The sequence below is a fragment of the Apostichopus japonicus genome, chromosome 2 (assembly GCF_037975245.1).
Source record: "Apostichopus japonicus isolate 1M-3 chromosome 2, ASM3797524v1, whole genome shotgun sequence".
In the NCBI taxonomy this organism is placed as follows: Eukaryota; Metazoa; Echinodermata; class Holothuroidea; order Aspidochirotida; family Stichopodidae; genus Apostichopus; species Apostichopus japonicus.
In genome coordinates this window covers 13,855,662-13,875,100 of record NC_092562.1, presented here as the reverse complement: position 1 = coordinate 13,875,100, position 19,439 = coordinate 13,855,662, and the positions used below count along the sequence as shown (strand labels likewise).

General features: G+C 35.4%; 2 long non-coding RNA genes across 3 annotated transcripts; both read right to left on the bottom strand.

Moving 5' to 3' along the window:
• Window positions 1-5,427: 5,427 nt before the first annotated feature.
• LOC139978970 (uncharacterized) lies at window positions 5,428-7,497 on the bottom strand. The gene is made up of 3 exons (XR_011797061.1): window positions 7,429-7,497; window positions 6,730-6,829; window positions 5,428-5,918 (listed from the first exon to the last, which is right to left on the bottom strand). It is a non-coding gene; the product is annotated as an uncharacterized lncRNA (long non-coding RNA).
• A 1,075-nt stretch (window positions 7,498-8,572) lies between these two features.
• On the bottom strand, window positions 8,573-12,037 carry LOC139972911 (uncharacterized). Of its 2 annotated transcripts, none has more exons than XR_011795097.1 (3): window positions 10,984-11,399; window positions 9,716-10,240; window positions 8,573-8,972 (listed from the first exon to the last, which is right to left on the bottom strand). It is a non-coding gene; the product is annotated as an uncharacterized lncRNA (long non-coding RNA). The 2 variants fall into 2 exon arrangements; XR_011795096.1 differs by lacking the exon at window positions 8,573-8,972 and adding an exon at window positions 11,981-12,037 and having other exon boundaries at window positions 9,803-10,240; window positions 10,984-11,381.
• Window positions 12,038-19,439: the final 7,402 nt, after the last annotated feature.

Sequence of the window (19,439 nt, the reverse complement as noted above, 5' to 3'; positions counted from 1 at the left end):
TGACAGCGATAATCTATACAGAATAAGACTTATCATTCGCATTGTAGGACCTTATATTATATGAGTACCAGTGTAGCTTGTGGGGTACAAAACTTAAATGGCATATAAATATACCTTAAAAATAATGCATCTAAATGGCAGCCTTAAGTAGATGCCTTTATTGCTATGAGTAGCCAACAATATTTTTGGCAGTGCTTTATATACAGGATAATGAAAATTCACCTATTGATGCTGTATTCTGGTCATATGGTATGAGTGCCAGGATACCTTGTGGGGTACAGACAGTTAAATTACAATTACAATATGTCTCTCAAGAACTTAATTAGAACTAAATCCATCTACCTAGCAAACAATGAAAACTCTTCAATATAAATTCATCTAATTGACAGCGATAATCTATACAGAATAAAACTTATCATTCGCATTGTAGGACCTAATATTATATGAGTACCAGTGTAGCTTGTGGGGTACAGAACTTAAATGTGATATAAATACACCTTAATGCATCTAAGTGGCAGCCTAAAGTAGATGCCTTCATTGCTATTAGAAGCCAACAATAACTTTGACCTTGGTTTTATACTGGAATATGAAAATTCACCTATTGATACTGTATTCTGGTCATGTGGTATGAGTACCAGGATACCTTGTGGGGTACAGACAGTTAAATTACAATTTGTCTCTCAAGAACTTAACAAGAACAAAATCCATCTACCTAGCAAACAATGAAAATTCTACAATATAAATTCATCTAATTGACAGCGATAATCTATACAGAATAAAACTTATCATCTGCATTGTAGGACCTTATATTATATGAGTACCAGTGTAGCTTGTGGGGTACAAAACTTAAATGTCATATAAATATACCTTAAAAATAATGCATCTAAATGGCAGCAATTAAGTAGATGCCTTCATTGCTATGAGTAGCCAACAATATTTTTGGCAGTGCTTTATATACAGGATAATGAAAATTCACCTGTTGATGCTGTATTCTGGTCATGTGGTATGAGTGCCAGGATACCTTGTGGGGTACAGACAGTTAAATTACAATTACAATATGTCTCTCAAGAACTTAATTAGAACTAAATCCATCTACCTAGCAAACAATGAAAACTCTTCAATATAAATTCATCTAATTGACAGCGATAATCTATACAGAATAAAACTTATCATTCGCATTGTAGGACCTAATATTATATGAGTACCAGTGTAGCTTGTGGGGTACAGAACTTAAATGTGATATAAATACACCTTAATGCATCTAAGTGGCAGCCTAAAGTGATGCCTTCATTGCTATAAGAAGCCAACAATAACTTTGACCTTGGTTTTATACTGGAATATGAAAATTCACCTATTGATACTGTATTCTGGTAATGTGGTATGAGTACCAGGATACCTTGTGGGGTACAGACATTTAAATTAAAATTTGTCTCTCAAGAACTTAACAAGAACTAAATCCTTCTACCTAGCAAACAATGGATATTCCTTGATATGAATTCACCGATTGACCGCGGTTATCTGTACAGTAAAATTTGTATTCGCATTGTAGGAATTAAGATTATATGAGTACAAGTGTAGCTTGTGGGGTACAGAACTTTAATGTGATATAAATATACCTTAATGCATCTAAGTGGAAGCCTTAAGTAGATGCCTTCATTGCTATGAGTAGCCAACAATATTTTTTACAGTGCTTAATATACTGGATAAGAAATATTAACTTGTTGATACTGTACTCTGGTCATGTGGTATGAGTGCCAGGATACCTTGTGGGGTACAGACAGTTAAATTACAATTTGTCGTACTGTACTCTGGTCATGTGGTATGAGTGCCAGGATACCTTGTGGGGTACAGACAGTTAAATTACAATTTGTCGTACTGTACTCTGGTCATGTGGTATGAGTGCCAGGATACCTTGTGGGGTACAGACAGTTAAATTACAATTTGTCTCTCAAGAACTTAATAAGAACAAAATCCATCTACCTAGCAAACAATGAAAATTCTTCAATATAAATTCATCTCATTGACAGCGATAATCTATACAGAATAAAACTTATCATTCGCATTGTAGGACCTTATATTATATGAGTACCAGTGTAGCTTGTGGGGTACAAAACTTAAATGTCATATAAATATACCTTAAAAATAATGCATCTAAATGGCAGCCTTAAGTAGATGCCTTCATTGCTATGAGTAGCCAACAATATTTTTGGCAGTGCTTTATATACAGGATAATGAAAATTCACCTATTGATGCTGTATTCTGGTCATGTGGTATGAGTGCCAGGATACCTTGTGGGGTACAGACAGTTAAATTACAATTACAATATGTCTCTCAAGAACTTAATTAGAACTAAATCCATCTACCTAGCAAACAATGAAAACTCTTCAATATAAATTCATCTAATTGACAGCGATAATCTATACAGAATAAAACTTATCATTCGCATTGTAGGACCTTATATTATATGAGTACCAGTGTAGCTTGTGGGGTACAAAACTTAAATGTGATAAAAATACACCTTAATGCATCTAAGTGGCAGCTAGAGTAGATGCCTCCATTGCTATTAGAAGCCAAACAATAACTTTGACCCTGGTTTTATACTGGAATATGAAAATTCACCTATTGATGCTGTATTCTGGTCATGTGGTATGAGTGCCAGGATACCTTGTGGGGTACAGACAGTTAAATTACAATTACAATATGTCTCTCAAGAACTTAATTAGAACTAAATCCATCTACCTAGCAAACAATGAAAACTCTTCAATATAAATTCATCTAATTGACAGCGATAATCTATACAGAATAAAACTTATCATTCGCATTGTAAGACCTAATATTATATGAGTACCAGTGTAGCTTGTGGGGTACAGAACTTAAATGTGATATAAATACACCTTAATGCATCTAAGTGGCAGCTAGAGTAGATGCCTCCATTGCTATTAGAAGCCAAACAATAACTTTGACCCTGGTTTTATACTGGAATATGAAAATTCACCTATTGATGCTGTATTCTGGTCATGTGGTATGAGTGCCAGGATACCTTGTGGGGTACAGACAGTTAAATTACAATTACAATATGTCTCTCAAGAACTTAATTAGAACAAAATCCATCTACCTAGCAAACAATGAAAACTCTTCAATATAAATTCATCTAATTGACAGCGATAATCTATACAGAATAAAACTCATCCTTCGCATTGTAGGACCTAATATTATATGAGTACCAGTGTAGCTTGTGGGGTACAAAACTTAAATGTCATATAAATATACCTTAAAAATAATGCATCTAAATGGCAGCCTTAAGTAGATGCCTTCATTGCTATGAGTAGCCAACAATATTTTTGGCAGTGCTTTATATACAGGATAATGAAAATTCACCTATTGATGCTGTATTCTGGTCATGTGGTATGAGTGCCAGGATACCTTGTGGGGTACAGACAGTTAAATTACAATTACAATATGTCTCTCAAGAACTTAATTAGAACTAAATCCATCTACCTAGCAAACAATGAAAACTCTTCAATATAAATTCATCTAATTGACAGCGATAATCTATACAGAATAAAACTCATCCTTCGCATTGTAGGACCTAATATTATATGAGTACCAGTGTAGCTTGTGGGGTACAGAACTTAAATGTGATATAAATACACCTTAATGCATGTAAGTGGCAGCCTAAAGTAGATGCCTTCATTGCTATTAGAAGCCAACAATAACTTTGACCTTGGTTTTATACTGGAATATGAAAATTCACCTATTGATACTGTATTCTGGTCATGTGGTATGAGTACCAGGATACCTTGTGGGGTACAGACAGTTAAATTACAATTTGTCTCTCAAGAACTTAACAAGAACAAAATCCATCTACCTAGCAAACAATGAAAATTCTTCAATATAAATTCATCTCATTGACAGCGATAATCTATACAGAATAAAACTTATCATTCGCATTGTAGGACCTTATATTATATGAGTACCAGTGTAGCTTGTGGGGTACAAAACTTAAATGTCATATAAATATACCTTAAAAATAATGCATCTAAATGGCAGCCTTAAGTAGATGCCTTTATTGCTATGAGTAGCCAACAATATTTTTGGCAGTGCTTTATATACAGGATAATGAAAATTCACCTATTGATGCTGTATTCTGGTCATGTGGTATGAGTGCCAGGATACCTTGTGGGGTACAGACAGTTAAATTACAATTACAATATGTCTCTCAAGAACTTAATTAGAACTAAATCCATCTACCTAGCAAACAATGAAAACTCTTCAATATAAATTCATCTAATTGACAGCGATAATCTATACAGAATAAAACTTATCATTCGCATTGTAAGACCTAATATTATATGAGTACCAGTGTAGCTTGTGGGGTACAGAACTTAAATGTGATATAAATACACCTTAATGCATCTAAGTGGCAGCTAGAGTAGATGCCTCCATTGCTATTAGAAGCCAAACAATAACTTTGACCCTGGTTTTATACTGGAATATGAAAATTCACCTATTGATGCTGTATTCTGGTCATGTGGTATGAGTGCCAGGATACCTTGTGGGGTACAGACAGTTAAATTACAATTACAATATGTCTCTCAAGAACTTAATTAGAACAAAATCCATCTACCTAGCAAACAATGAAAACTCTTCAATATAAATTCATCTAATTGACAGCGATAATCTATACAGAATAAAACTCATCCTTCGCATTGTAGGACCTAATATTATATGAGTACCAGTGTAGCTTGTGGGGTACAAAACTTAAATGTCATATAAATATACCTTAAAAATAATGCATCTAAATGGCAGCCTTAAGTAGATGCCTTCATTGCTATGAGTAGCCAACAATATTTTTGGCAGTGCTTTATATACAGGATAATGAAAATTCACCTATTGATGCTGTATTCTGGTCATGTGGTATGAGTGCCAGGATACCTTGTGGGGTACAGACAGTTAAATTACAATTACAATATGTCTCTCAAGAACTTAATTAGAACTAAATCCATCTACCTAGCAAACAATGAAAACTCTTCAATATAAATTCATCTAATTGACAGCGATAATCTATACAGAATAAAACTCATCCTTCGCATTGTAGGACCTAATATTATATGAGTACCAGTGTAGCTTGTGGGGTACAGAACTTAAATGTGATATAAATACACCTTAATGCATGTAAGTGGCAGCCTAAAGTAGATGCCTTCATTGCTATTAGAAGCCAACAATAACTTTGACCTTGGTTTTATACTGGAATATGAAAATTCACCTATTGATACTGTATTCTGGTCATGTGGTATGAGTACCAGGATACCTTGTGGGGTACAGACAGTTAAATTACAATTTGTCTCTCAAGAACTTAACAAGAACAAAATCCATCTACCTAGCAAACAATGAAAATTCTTCAATATAAATTCATCTCATTGACAGCGATAATCTATACAGAATAAAACTTATCATTCGCATTGTAGGACCTTATATTATATGAGTACCAGTGTAGCTTGTGGGGTACAAAACTTAAATGTCATATAAATATACCTTAAAAATAATGCATCTAAATGGCAGCCTTAAGTAGATGCCTTTATTGCTATGAGTAGCCAACAATATTTTTGGCAGTGCTTTATATACAGGATAATGAAAATTCACCTATTGATGCTGTATTCTGGTCATGTGGTATGAGTGCCAGGATACCTTGTGGGGTACAGACAGTTAAATTACAATTACAATATGTCTCTCAAGAACTTAATTAGAACTAAATCCATCTACCTAGCAAACAATGAAAACTCTTCAATATAAATTCATCTAATTGACAGCGATAATCTGTACAGAATAAAACTTATCCTTCGCATTGTAGGACCTAATATTATATGAGTACCAGTGTAGCTTGTGGGGTACAGAACTTAAATGTGATATAAATACACCTTAATGCATGTAAGTGGCAGCCTAAAGTAGATGCCTTCATTGCTATTAGAAGCCAACAATAACTTTGACCTTGGTTTTATACTGGAATATGAAAATTCACCTATTGATACTGTATTCTGGTAATGTGGTATGAGTACCAGGATACCTTGTGGGGTACAGACATTTAAATTAAAATTTGTCTCTCAAGAACTTAACAAGAACTAAATCCTTCTACCTAGCAAACAATGGATATTCCTTGATATGAATTCACCGATTGACCGCGGTTATCTGTACAGTAAAATTTGTATTCGCATTGTAGGACTTAAGATTATATGAGTACAAGTGCAGCTTGTGGGGTACAGAACTTTAATGTGATATAAATATACCTTAATGCATCTAAGTGGAAGCCTTAAGTAGATGCCTTCATTGCTATGAGTAGCCAACAATATTTTTTACAGTGCTTAATATACTGGATAATAAATATTAACTTGTTGATACTGTACTCTGGTCATGTGGTATGAGTGCCAGGATACCTTGTGGGGTACAGACAGTTAAATTACAATTTGTTGTACTGTACTCTGGTCATGTGGTATGAGTGCCAGGATACCTTGTGGGGTACAGACAGTTAAATTACAATTTGTCTCTCAAGAACTTAATAAGAACAAAATCCATCTACCTAGCAAACAATGAAAATTCTTCAATATAAATTCATCTCATTGACAGCGATAATCTATACAGAATAAAACTTATCATTCGCATTGTAGGACCTTATATTATATGAGTACCAGTGTAGCTTGAGGGGTACAGAACTTAAATGTGATATAAATACACCTTAATGCATCTAAGTGGCAGCCTAAAGTGATGCCTTCATTGCTATTAGAAGCCAACAATAACTTTGACCTTGGTTTTATACTGGAATATGAAAATTCACCTATCGATACTGTATTCTGGTAATGTGGTATGAGTACCAGGATACGTTGTGGGGTACAGACATTTAAATTAAAATTTGTCTCTCAAGAACTTAACAAGAGCTAAATGCTTCTACCTAGCAAAAAATATACCTTAATGCATCTATGCAGGCAGCCTTGAGTAGATGCCTTCAGTGCTATGAATAGCCAACAATAACTTTGACAGTGCTTTATATAATGGATGATAAATATTAACTTGTTGATACTGTACTCTGGTCATGTGGTATGAGTGCCAGGATACCTTGTGGGGTACAGACAGTTAAATTACAATTTGTCTCTCAAGAACTTAACAAGAACTAAATCCTTCTACCTAACAAACAATGGAAATCCTTCAATATGAATTCAAAGAATTTACCATGGATATCTGTATAGTAAATTGATAATTTGCATCATAGGACTTAAGATTATATGAGTACCAGTGTAGCTTGTGGGTACAGAACTTTGATGTGATATAAATATACCTTAATGCATCTAAGTGGCAGCCTAAAGTAAGTGCCTTCATTGCTATTAGAAGCCAACAATAACTTTGACCTTGGTTTTATACTGGAATATGAAAATTCACCTATTGATACTGTATTCTGGTAATGTGGTATGAGTACCAGGATACCTTGTGGGGTACAGACATTTAAATTAAAATTTGTCTCTCAAGAACTTAACAAGAACTAAATCCTTCTACCTAGCAAACAATGGATATTCCTTAATATGAATTCATTGATTGACCGTGGTATTCTGTACAGTAACATTTTTATTCGCATTGTAGGACTTAAGATTATATGAGTACAAGTGTAGCTTGTGGGGTACAGAACTTTAATGTCATATAAACATACCTTAATGCATCTAAATGGCAGCCTAAAGTAGATGCCTTCATTGCTATGAGTAGCCAACAATATTTTTTACAGTGCTTTATATGCTGGATAATAAATATTAACTTGTTGATACTGTAATCTGGTCATGTTGTATGAGTGCCAGGATACCTTGTGAGGTACAGACAGTTAAATTACAATTTGTTGTACTGTACTCTGGTCATGTGGTATGAGTGCCAGGAAACCTTGTGGGGTACAGACAGTTCAATTACAATTTGTCTCTCAAGAACCTAAAAAGAACTAAATCCATCTACCTAGCAAACAATGAAAATTCTTCAATATAAATTCATCTCATTGACAGCGATAGTCCATACAGAAAAATACTTATCATTCGCATTGTAGGACCTAATATTATATGAGTACCAGTGTAGCTTGTGGGGTACAGAACTTAAATGTGATAAAAATACACCTTAATGCATCTAAGTGGCAGCTAGAGTAGATGCCTCCATTGCTATTAGAAGCCAAACAATAACTTTGACCCTGGTTTTATACTGGAATATGAAAATTCACCTATTGATGCTGTATTCTGGTCATGTTGTATGAGTGCCAGGACACCTTGTGGGGTACAGACAGTTATATTAAATTAAAATTTGTCTCTCAAGAACTTAACAAGAGCTAAATCCTTCTACCTTGCCAAAAATATACCTTAATGCATCTATGCGGCAGTCTAAAGTAGATGCCTTCCGTGCTATGAGTAGCCAACAATATTTTTTACAGTGCTTTATATGCCCGATAATAAATATAAACTTGTTGATAGTGTACACTGGTCATGTTGTATGAGTGCCAGGATACCTTGTGGGGTACAGACAGTTAAATCACAATTTGTCGTACTGTACTCTGGTCATGTGGTATGAGTGCCAGGATACCTTGTGGGGTACAGACAGTTAAATTACAATTTGTCTCTCAAGAACTTAATAAGAACAAAATCCATCTACCTAGCAAACAATGAAAATTCTTCAATATAAATTCATCTCATTGACAGCGATAATCTATACAGAATAAAACTTATCATTCGCATTGTAGGACCTTATATTATATGAGTACCAGTGTAGCTTGTGGGGTACAAAACTTAAATGTCATATAAATATACCTTAAAAATAATGCATCTAAATGGCAGCCTTAAGTAGATGCATTTATTGCTATGAGTAGCCAACAATATTTTTGGCAGTGCTTTATATACAGGATAATGAAAATTCACCTATTGATGCTGTATTCTGGTCATGTGGTATGAGTGCCAGGATACCTTGTGGGGTACAGACAGTTAAATTACAATTACAATATGTCTCTCAAGAACTTAATTAGAACTAAATCCATCTACCTAGCAAACAATGAAAACTCTTCAATATAAATTCATCTAATTGACAGCGATAATCTGTACAGAATAAAACTTATCCTTCGCATTGTTGGACCTAATATTATATGAGTACCAGTGTAGCTTGTGGGGTACAGAACTTAAATGTGATATAAATACACCTTAATGCATGTAAGTGGCAGCCTAAAGTAGATGCCTTCATTGCTATTAGAAGCCAACAATAACTTTGACCTTGGTTTTATACTGGAATATGAAAATTCACCTATTGATACTGTATTCTGGTAATGTGGTATGAGTACCAGGATACCTTGTGGGGTACAGACATTTAAATTAAAATTTGTCTCTCAAGAACTTAACAAGAACTAAATCCTTCTACCTAGCAAACAATGGATATTCCTTGATATGAATTCACCGATTGACCGCGGTTATCTGTACAGTAAAATTTGTATTCGCATTGTAGGAATTAAGATTATATGAGTACAAGTGTAGCTTGTGGGGTACAGAACTTTAATGTGATATAAATATACCTTAATGCATCTAAGTGGAAGCCTTAAGTAGATGCCTTCATTGCTATGAGTAGCCAACAATATTTTTTACAGTGCTTAATATACTGGATAATAAATATTAACTTGTTGATACTGTACTCTGGTCATGTGGTATGAGTGCCAGGATACCTTGTGGGGTACAGACAGTTAAATTACAATTTGTTGTACTGTACTCTGGTCATGTGGTATGAGTGCCAGGATACCTTGTGGGGTACAGACAGTTAAATTACAATTTGTCGTACTGTACTCTGGTCATGTGGTATGAGTGCCAGGATACCTTGTGGGGTACAGACAGTTAAATTACAATTTGTCTCTCAAGAACTTAATAAGAACAAAATCCATCTACCTAGCAAACAATGAAAATTCTTCAATATAAATTCATCTCATTGACAGCGATAATCTATACAGAATAAAACTTATCATTCGCATTGTAGGACCTTATATTATATGAGTACCAGTGTAGCTTGTGGGGTACAAAACTTAAATGTCATATAAATATACCTTAAAAATAATGCATCTAAATGGCAGCCTTAAGTAGATGCATTTATTGCTATGAGTAGCCAACAATATTTTTGGCAGTGCTTTATATACAGGATAATGAAAATTCACCTATTGATGCTGTATTCTGGTCATGTGGTATGAGTGCCAGGATACCTTGTGGGGTACAGACAGTTAAATTACAATTACAATATGTCTCTCAAGAACTTAATTAGAACTAAATCCATCTACCTAGCAAACAATGAAAACTCTTCAATATAAATTCATCTAATTGACAGCGATAATCTGTACAGAATAAAACTTGTCCTTCGCATTGTAGGACCTAATATTATATGAGTACCAGTGTAGCTTGTGGGGTACAGAACTTAAATGTGATATAAATACACCTTAATGCATGTAAGTGGCAGCCTAAAGTAGATGCCTTCATTGCTATTAGAAGCCAACAATAACTTTGACCTTGGTTTTATACTGGAATATGAAAATTCACCTATTGATACTGTATTCTGGTAATGTGGTATGAGTACCAGGATACCTTGTGGGGTACAGACATTTAAATTAAAATTTGTCTCTCAAGAACTTAACAAGAACTAAATCCTTCTACCTAGCAAACAATGGATATTCCTTGATATGAATTCACCGATTGACCGCGGTTATCTGTACAGTAAAATTTGTATTCGCATTGTAGGACTTAAGATTATATGAGTACAAGTGCAGCTTGTGGGGTACAGAACTTTAATGTGATATAAATATACCTTAATGCATCTAAGTGGAAGCCTTAAGTAGATGCCTTCATTGCTATGAGTAGCCAACAATATTTTTTACAGTGCTTAATATACTGGATAATAAATATTAACTTGTTGATACTGTACTCTGGTCATGTGGTATGAGTGCCAGGATACCTTGTGGGGTACAGACAGTTAAATTACAATTTGTTGTACTGTACTCTGGTCATGTGGTATGAGTGCCAGGATACCTTGTGGGGTACAGACAGTTAAATTACAATTTGTCTCTCAAGAACTTAATAAGAACAAAATCCATCTACCTAGCAAACAATGAAAATTCTTCAATATAAATTCATCTAATTGACAGCGATAATCTATACAGAATAAAACTTATCATTCGCATTGTAGGACCTAATATTATATGAGTACCAGTGTAGCTTGAGGGGTACAGAACTTAAATGTGATATAAATACACCTTAATGCATCTAAGTGGCAGCCTAAAGTGATGCCTTCATTGCTATTAGAAGCCAACAATAACTTTGACCTTGGTTTTATACTGGAATATGAAAATTCACCTATCGATACTGTATTCTGGTAATGTGGTATGAGTACCAGGATACGTTGTGGGGTACAGACATTTAAATTAAAATTTGTCTCTCAAGAACTTAACAAGAGCTAAATGCTTCTACCTAGCAAAAAATATACCTTAATGCATCTATGCAGGCAGCCTTGAGTAGATGCCTTCAGTGCTATGAATAGCCAACAATAACTTTGACAGTGCTTTATATAATGGATGATAAATATTAACTTGTTGATACTGTACTCTGGTCATGTGGTATGAGTGCCAGGATACCTTGTGGGGTACAGACAGTTAAATTACAATTTGTCTCTCAAGAACTTAACAAGAACTAAATCCTTCTACCTAACAAACAATGGAAATCCTTCAATATGAATTCAAAGAATTTACCATGGATATCTGTATAGTAAATTGATAATTTGCATCATAGGACTTAAGATTATATGAGTACCAGTGTAGCTTGTGGGTACAGAACTTTGATGTGATATAAATATACCTTAATGCATCTAAGTGGCAGCCTAAAGTAAGTGCCTTCATTGCTATTAGAAGCCAACAATAACTTTGACCTTGGTTTTATACTGGAATATGAAAATTCACCTATTGATACTGTATTCTGGTAATGTGGTATGAGTACCAGGATACCTTGTGGGGTACAGACATTTAAATTAAAATTTGTCTCTCAAGAACTTAACAAGAACTAAATCCTTCTACCTAGCAAACAATGGATATTCCTTGATATGAATTCATTGATTGACCGTGGTATTCTGTACAGTAACATTTTTATTCGCATTGTAGGACTTAAGATTATATGAGTACAAGTGTAGCTTGTGGGGTACAGAACTTTAATGTCATATAAACATACCTTAATGCATCTAAATGGCAGCCTAAAGTAGATGCCTTCATTGCTATGAGTAGCCAACAATATTTTTTACAGTGCTTTATATGCTGGATAATAAATATTAACTTGTTGATACTGTACTCTGGTCATGTTGTATGAGTGCCAGGATACCTTGTGAGGTACAGACAGTTAAATTACAATTTGTTGTACTGTACTCTGGTCATGTGGTATGAGTGCCAGGAAACCTTGTGGGGTACAGACAGTTCAATTACAATTTGTCTCTCAAGAACCTAAAAAGAACTAAATCCATCTACCTAGCAAACAATGAAAATTCTTCAATATAAATTCATCTCATTGACAGCGATAGTCCATACAGAAAAATACTTATCATTCGCATTGTAGGACCTAATATTATATGAGTACCAGTGTAGCTTGTGGGGTACAAAACTTAAATGTGATAAAAATACACCTTAATGCATCTAAGTGGCAGCTAGAGTAGATGCCTCCATTGCTATTAGAAGTCAAACAATAACTTTGACCCTGGTTTTATACTGGAATATGAAAATTCACCTATTGATGCTGTATTCTGGTCATGTTGTATGAGTGCCAGGACACCTTGTGGGGTACAGACAGTTATATTAAATTAAAATTTGTCTCTCAAGAACTTAACAAGAGCTAAATCCTTCTACCTTGCCAAAAATATACCTTAATGCATCTATGCGGCAGTCTAAAGTAGATGCCTTCCGTGCTATGAGTAGCCAACAATATTTTTTACAGTGCTTTATATGCCCGATAATAAATATAAACTTGTTGATAGTGTACACTGGTCATGTTGTATGAGTGCCAGGATACCTTGTGGGGTACAGACAGTTAAATCACAATTTGTCGTACTGTACTCTGGTCATGCGGTATGAGTGCCAGGATACCTTGTGGGGTACAGTCAGTTAAATTACAATTTGTCTCTCAAGAACTTAATAAGAACTAAATCCATCTACCTAGCAAACAATGAAAATTCTTCGAAATAAATTCATCTAATTGACAGCGATAATCTATACAGAATAAAACTTATCATTCGCATTGTAGGACCTAATATTATATGAGTACCAGTGTAGCTTGTGGGGTACAGAACTTTAATGTAATATAAATATACCTTAATGCATCCTTGTTGCAGCCTTAAGTAGATGCCTTCATTGCTATTAGAAGCCAACGATAACTTTGACCCTGGCTTTATACTGGATAATGAAAATTCACCTATTGATACTGTATTCTGGTCATGTTGTATGAGTGCCAGGATACCTTGTTGGGTACAGACAGTTAAATAACAATTTGTCGTACTGTACGCTGGTCATGTGGTATGAGTGCCAGGATACCTTGTGGGGTACAGACAGTTAAATTAAATTAAAATTTGTCTCTCAAGAACTTAACAAGAGCTAAATCCTTCTACCTAGCCAAACATATACCTTAATGCATCTAAGTGGCAGCCTAAAGTTGATGCCTTCATTGCTATGAGTATAGCCACCAATAACTTTGACAGTGCTTTATATACTGGATAATGAAAATTCACCTATTGATGCTGTACTCTGGTCATGTGGTATGAGTGCCAGGATACCTTGTGGGGTACAGACAGTTAAAATACAATTTGTCTCTCAAGAACTTAATAAGAACTAAATCCATCTACCAATGAAAATTCTTCAATATAAATTAATCTTATTGACAGCGATACTCTATACAAAACATACTTATTATTCTAATTGTAGGACTTAAGATTATATGAGTACCAGTGTAGCTTGTGGGGTACAGAACTTTAATGTGATATAAACATACCTTAATGCATCTAAATGGCAGCCTAGAGTAGATGCCTTCATTGCTACGAGTAGCCAACAATATTTTTTACAGTGCTTTATATACAGGATAATGAAATTTATCTTGTTGATACTGTACTCTGGTCATGTGGTATGAGTGTCGGGATACCTTGTGGGGTACAGACTGTGAAATTAAATTACAATTTGTCTCTCAAGAACTTAACAAGAAGTTAAACTTTCGACCTAGCAGACAATGGCAGTTCCTTGATGTGAATTCATCTAATTGACAGCTGTAATCTGTTCAAGAAAATACTTTTTTACTCCCATTGTAGGACCTAAGATTATTTGAGTTCAAGTGTAGCTTGTGGGGTACAGAACTTTAATGTAATATAAATATACCTTAATGCATCCTTGTTGCAGCCTAAAGTAGATGCCTTCATTGCTATTAGAAGCCAACAGTAACTTTGACCCTGGCTTTATACTGGATAATGAAAATTCACCTATTGATGCTGTATTCTGGCCATGTTGTATGAGTGCCAGGATACCTTGTGGTGTACAGAAAGTGAAATAAAACTTCAATTTGGCTCAAAAGAACTTAATCCTTCTACCTAGCAAACAATGGAAATTTCTTGATATGAATTCATCTAATTGACAGTGGTAATCTGTACAGTAAATTTATTATTTTCATTGTAGGACCTAAATATTATACGAGTACAAATGTAGCTTGTGAGGTACAAAATTCAAATGTGATATAAGTATACCTTAATGCATCTAAGTTGCAGCCTAAAGTAGATGCCTTCGTTGCTATAAGATGCCAAACAATAACTTTGACCCAGGTTTTATACTGGAATATGAAAATTCACCTATTGATGCTGTATTCTGGTCATGTTGTATGAGTGCCAGGATACCTTGTGGGGTACAGAGAGTGAAATTAAATTACAATTTTTCTCTAAAGAACTTAAATTTTCGACCCAGCAAACAATGGAAATTCCTTGATATGAATTCATCTAATTGATAGCGATAATCTGTACAGGAAAATACTTATTATTTGCATAATTATAGGACCTAAATATAATTTGAGAACCAGTGTATGGCTTGTGGGGTACAGAACTATAATGTGATATTAGTATACCTTAATGTATCTAATAGCACCCTAAAGTAGAAACCTTCATTTACCTTGTGGGATACAGACAGTGAGATTCCATTTGTTTCTCATGACCTTAACCTTCAACCTTGCAAACAATGCAAATATTACTTTGATAAATAAAGTATTAACTGGAGATGACTTCATGGGCCATTCCACGTTAGAGCCAAATTTGACCAAAAAAAATCGATCTCCTCCTCACTCGGACATGTAGCTTAAGTCAGAAAAATATTTACTTTATGCCTTGGCAATCTGCAGTTGTGTCATGACATTTGGTTTAGCTACTCTCATGTTGTATGAGATAGCATGCTTAAGTACGCATCACGTAAGTTGCGCAGAGAAAAGAACAAAATTCTACTTCTTTGAAGAAACCAAGAAATCCTGTGGAGTGTTATGGAAAAAGGACATGTGGAGGAATAAATTCAAGGTCAACTCTGATTGAAATATGTTATATACATAGGTTTTGGCAATGATACTACGTCATGCGTCTTGCATTGTAGAAAACAATCTAAGACCAAGTGATAGTTCACTGGAGGATGGAGGGCTTGGATACCATATTGGGGGAAATGAGCCCATTTGACAAACCTGATTGGCTTCTTCACTTTTCCGCAGCAAATCTGCCATATAATCAAAGGAAGGCTTCTGATAAATGTACAAGACCATAGTATCAACTGAAATTGTTGAATATCGAGATAGTGATAATTACACATAACAGAATGAATTGCGTATTAATTGCAACAAACCCTGCATCAAACAGCCAGATGCGTATTCCTACGTCAGGACACTACGGGAGAGAGAACAAGGAAATCTTCAAATAACAGTGACTATTGGCAATAATGCGACAGTTTGTTTCAGTATTGGATCATAGAAACGAAGTATGGTAAAATGTGGCCAAGACATACATACAAAGTATGCCAAACTGTAGCAGCTGGACGAAACAATTTGGGGGAATCCTGAAGTGACGTCAATTGTGACATCACTCAAAATTACCCCACAGCTGTGGCCTCGCTAACCATTTAGTATATACACCAGCAGAAAACCAGCACATTTAAGATCTCAAGACATTTATGGTTCGCTTATTATTACCTAATTTGACCAAAAGGTAGAAATTGAGGACAATCTTACCTAGGTAAGAGAGAACAAGGAAAACTTCATGTAGCCAACCGGAGACTAGTGGCAATAATGCAACAGTCTCTGCATGAGAGTCCCATGCTATGGACCACAAAATGCGCCTTAAATATGACATTTTGGCGGGGCATAATTTCCACCCATTAAATTTGGCAAATTAGATCGTTGGGAATGGTTGTGTTTGTAATGCGGAATATGAAATCGAATATCCAGAAAATAATTACCTCAGCCCATGCTCCCCCCTCCTCCACCGGTGAATATTTTTTATCCAACTGTTGAAAGTGATTTTCCCTCAACCGACCAGTGTTGGGGCCAAGGCCTCACTGCCTCCTTTATAATCACAATCCCCATTTATTGGGCCACTTCTAATAGGGCTCCTGGTATCAGTGGTTCCAGAATTCACGTTTGGAAAAGACCAAAATGAAGTGATAGTGATCAGGTACTGGTAGAGGGGCATAGGGGCAGGAACCCCCCCCCCCCCCCCCGAACTGTTTAAGAAATAATTTTCAGGGTTCCTACATGCAAACTGGTAATATGTTAAGTCCAAAATCAAAATTCTTTTTAAGTTATTTTGATTGCCCTCGGGAGGGCGGGGGTGGGGGGTATCTACCCGTGGTCCTGAAGAGGGGTCTCAGAGAAGGGGACAATCCTTCCCCCTTGGAAAGTTGCTGCATTTAAGAGAGTTTTGAATTTTCTATAAATTTGGTAGTTTTTTAGTATGCTAAGCCCCCTCGTGGCCCCCACGATCCACCAGTATTAACAATTTCATCTGAAAGTAGCTATGGGAATAAATAGTGAGAGTTAATAACTAGAAATGTGCTTAAAAATTGCATGTAAAACAAGCCTATCAACAGTATCCACAGTGGTACTGGGGGTGATGAGTTCTTCACAACGATACTGCATTCTTCTTATTTCATGAATCCCCTGTTCTCATTTGTTTGCCCTGTACATGCCTACCAAGGAAGGACCAATCAGAGATCCTATAGAACTTATGGCATTCAAAAGTTTGAGCTGAAAGAGTCACAAAGTTACAATCAAATTTGTGGCTTAACTCAGTTTGTTGATATTGCACATATAGAAGGTAGCAATGTCCTCACATAAGGACACACAGCAATTAAAGCTGCCTTAGGGGAAGTAATTGACCCTTTCATGGTGGATTAGCTTTCTGCCAAGGTCTTTTATTAGCTGAAACACAAAGACTTCAGTCCTTTATTTCAGTAGGCAAGGGGATTCAATTAACTACACATGGCCTACCTTGATTGGCAGAAGGGTGAGGGTGGGAGCAGGGAGCTGCTGTTAGAGTAGCAGCTCCCTGGTGGGAGGGTATCATGTTTTACTTTATTAGGTATTACTGTGTGGCAGTGGACAGTACTTGTGTCAGGGAGCTGCTACTAGCAGCTCCCTGCTTGTGTCAAACAACTTTTCTCTGGGAATTAATTTTACTGAACAGTATTATCTATCTGCATGCCTATCGTATTTCAATTCAGGCTTACAATTGGTAATATCAAATAAAAGTCCAATTCACAGTTTGCTTATGAATTTCTGAAAACAAACTTCCGAAGTAGATTCAATGTTTGTTAACCTAAATTCACTCTGACCAGGTGGGTATATGGAGAAAAGCTGTCACAATCGAAAGAAATATTTCTGTTGCCCTTATGGCGGTATCGATTTACCCTAATATCACTGCGACTGCCTATTTTAGTAAGGTTCATTACACAAATGTAAACAAAATAGTCTTCAATGCAGTCCCATTCGTATCGAACACTATTTTAAATTCCACGGAGGAAACGTCTGAAATCACCTGCGTATTCATTGCAATGGAAGCAAATTACACAATTTGCAAGCTACATCGGTAAAACCGATAGAAAGATACCTTTCAAGAAAAGGAACAGCTTAAACATGAAAGTGATAGTAAAGGCCTAGGTTTATAACGGTCATAAACAACACAGAGAGATTTGATTGGCCGGTGATCTGTTTGGCGGGACTTGCATATATTGATCGAAGTTTGTAGAATCTACACCCTCCTTAAAAATTATGGCAGCATTTATTCAGTTCAGCATTTTTAACGACAGATAACTCAATAAAGCTAATGACTATTGATATGAAAAATGCACAGAAATGTGTTATTTTCACTGACATTTCAGTGCAATAAACTGGGATGGTCAAAGTTTAAATTTGGCAAACCCTGAATGGGACTGTTAAACAATTTATGGAAACATAGTAGCAATTGCTGCAGATTCTCAATATTCTATAATACAAAATCACTGAACGTTATTTATCATCAGTCTCATGTTGTGCTGTAAATGTAATTGTCTTCTTGAAAAGCTTTGTTCACTTCAGTCTTGTTATCATTTATGAGACATTAAATTCCTGCAAATGTTTCTCCATTACTAGTTTGGACAGTATTTCAGAATGGGAAAGTTATTACACCTAATTATGTCTTGAACTTAAGTATTGTGTTGCCAATTTTAAAGAAACGAGGTCTAATTTTCTAACCATACTAGAAGATATGTAAACAAGCTTCTTTTCTTCTAAGACGTATTTCTGTGTGACTGATCAATTTTCAAAAAATTTTATGTGTATATAGGCTAATGAACAAGTGGATCAGTTGCTCATTAAGTAATTGCATATATGCAAGAAAAGAGTTCGGGCATTTCCTCAGCAGACAAATGTTCTTTGTGGGATTGCACAGCCAGATATGGGAATTGCAAACACTGCATTGCCCTGATGAATTATTTAGGAGTTAGGGGCAAAAAATATAAGCACACTTTTTAAAAATAGCCCATATGATGAAATGTTTCAATTTATACTGTCAGTACACTTCGTTTTAACATTTTGTACACTAACTTGGTTGAAATATTACGAGGTTGAGCATTGACACCGGTTGCATGATACAAATGCGTCAGCTATCCCAGAAAGCAATTTGAGGAATTCACAGATAATCCATGTGTACAGATGACCTGTAGACATTTGTTTCAGTTGTTCATGTGATCTGATTGGGCAACTGAAGTCGAGCAGGTAAACATGTGTTTGAGTAACCATAGAAATGAAGTTACACATATTGTTCATGAAGACTGTGTTTGAGCCCGATTTGGGCCATTTGATCCCTAAAACCGTGTAAGAGTCATAGAAAAGAACAGATTT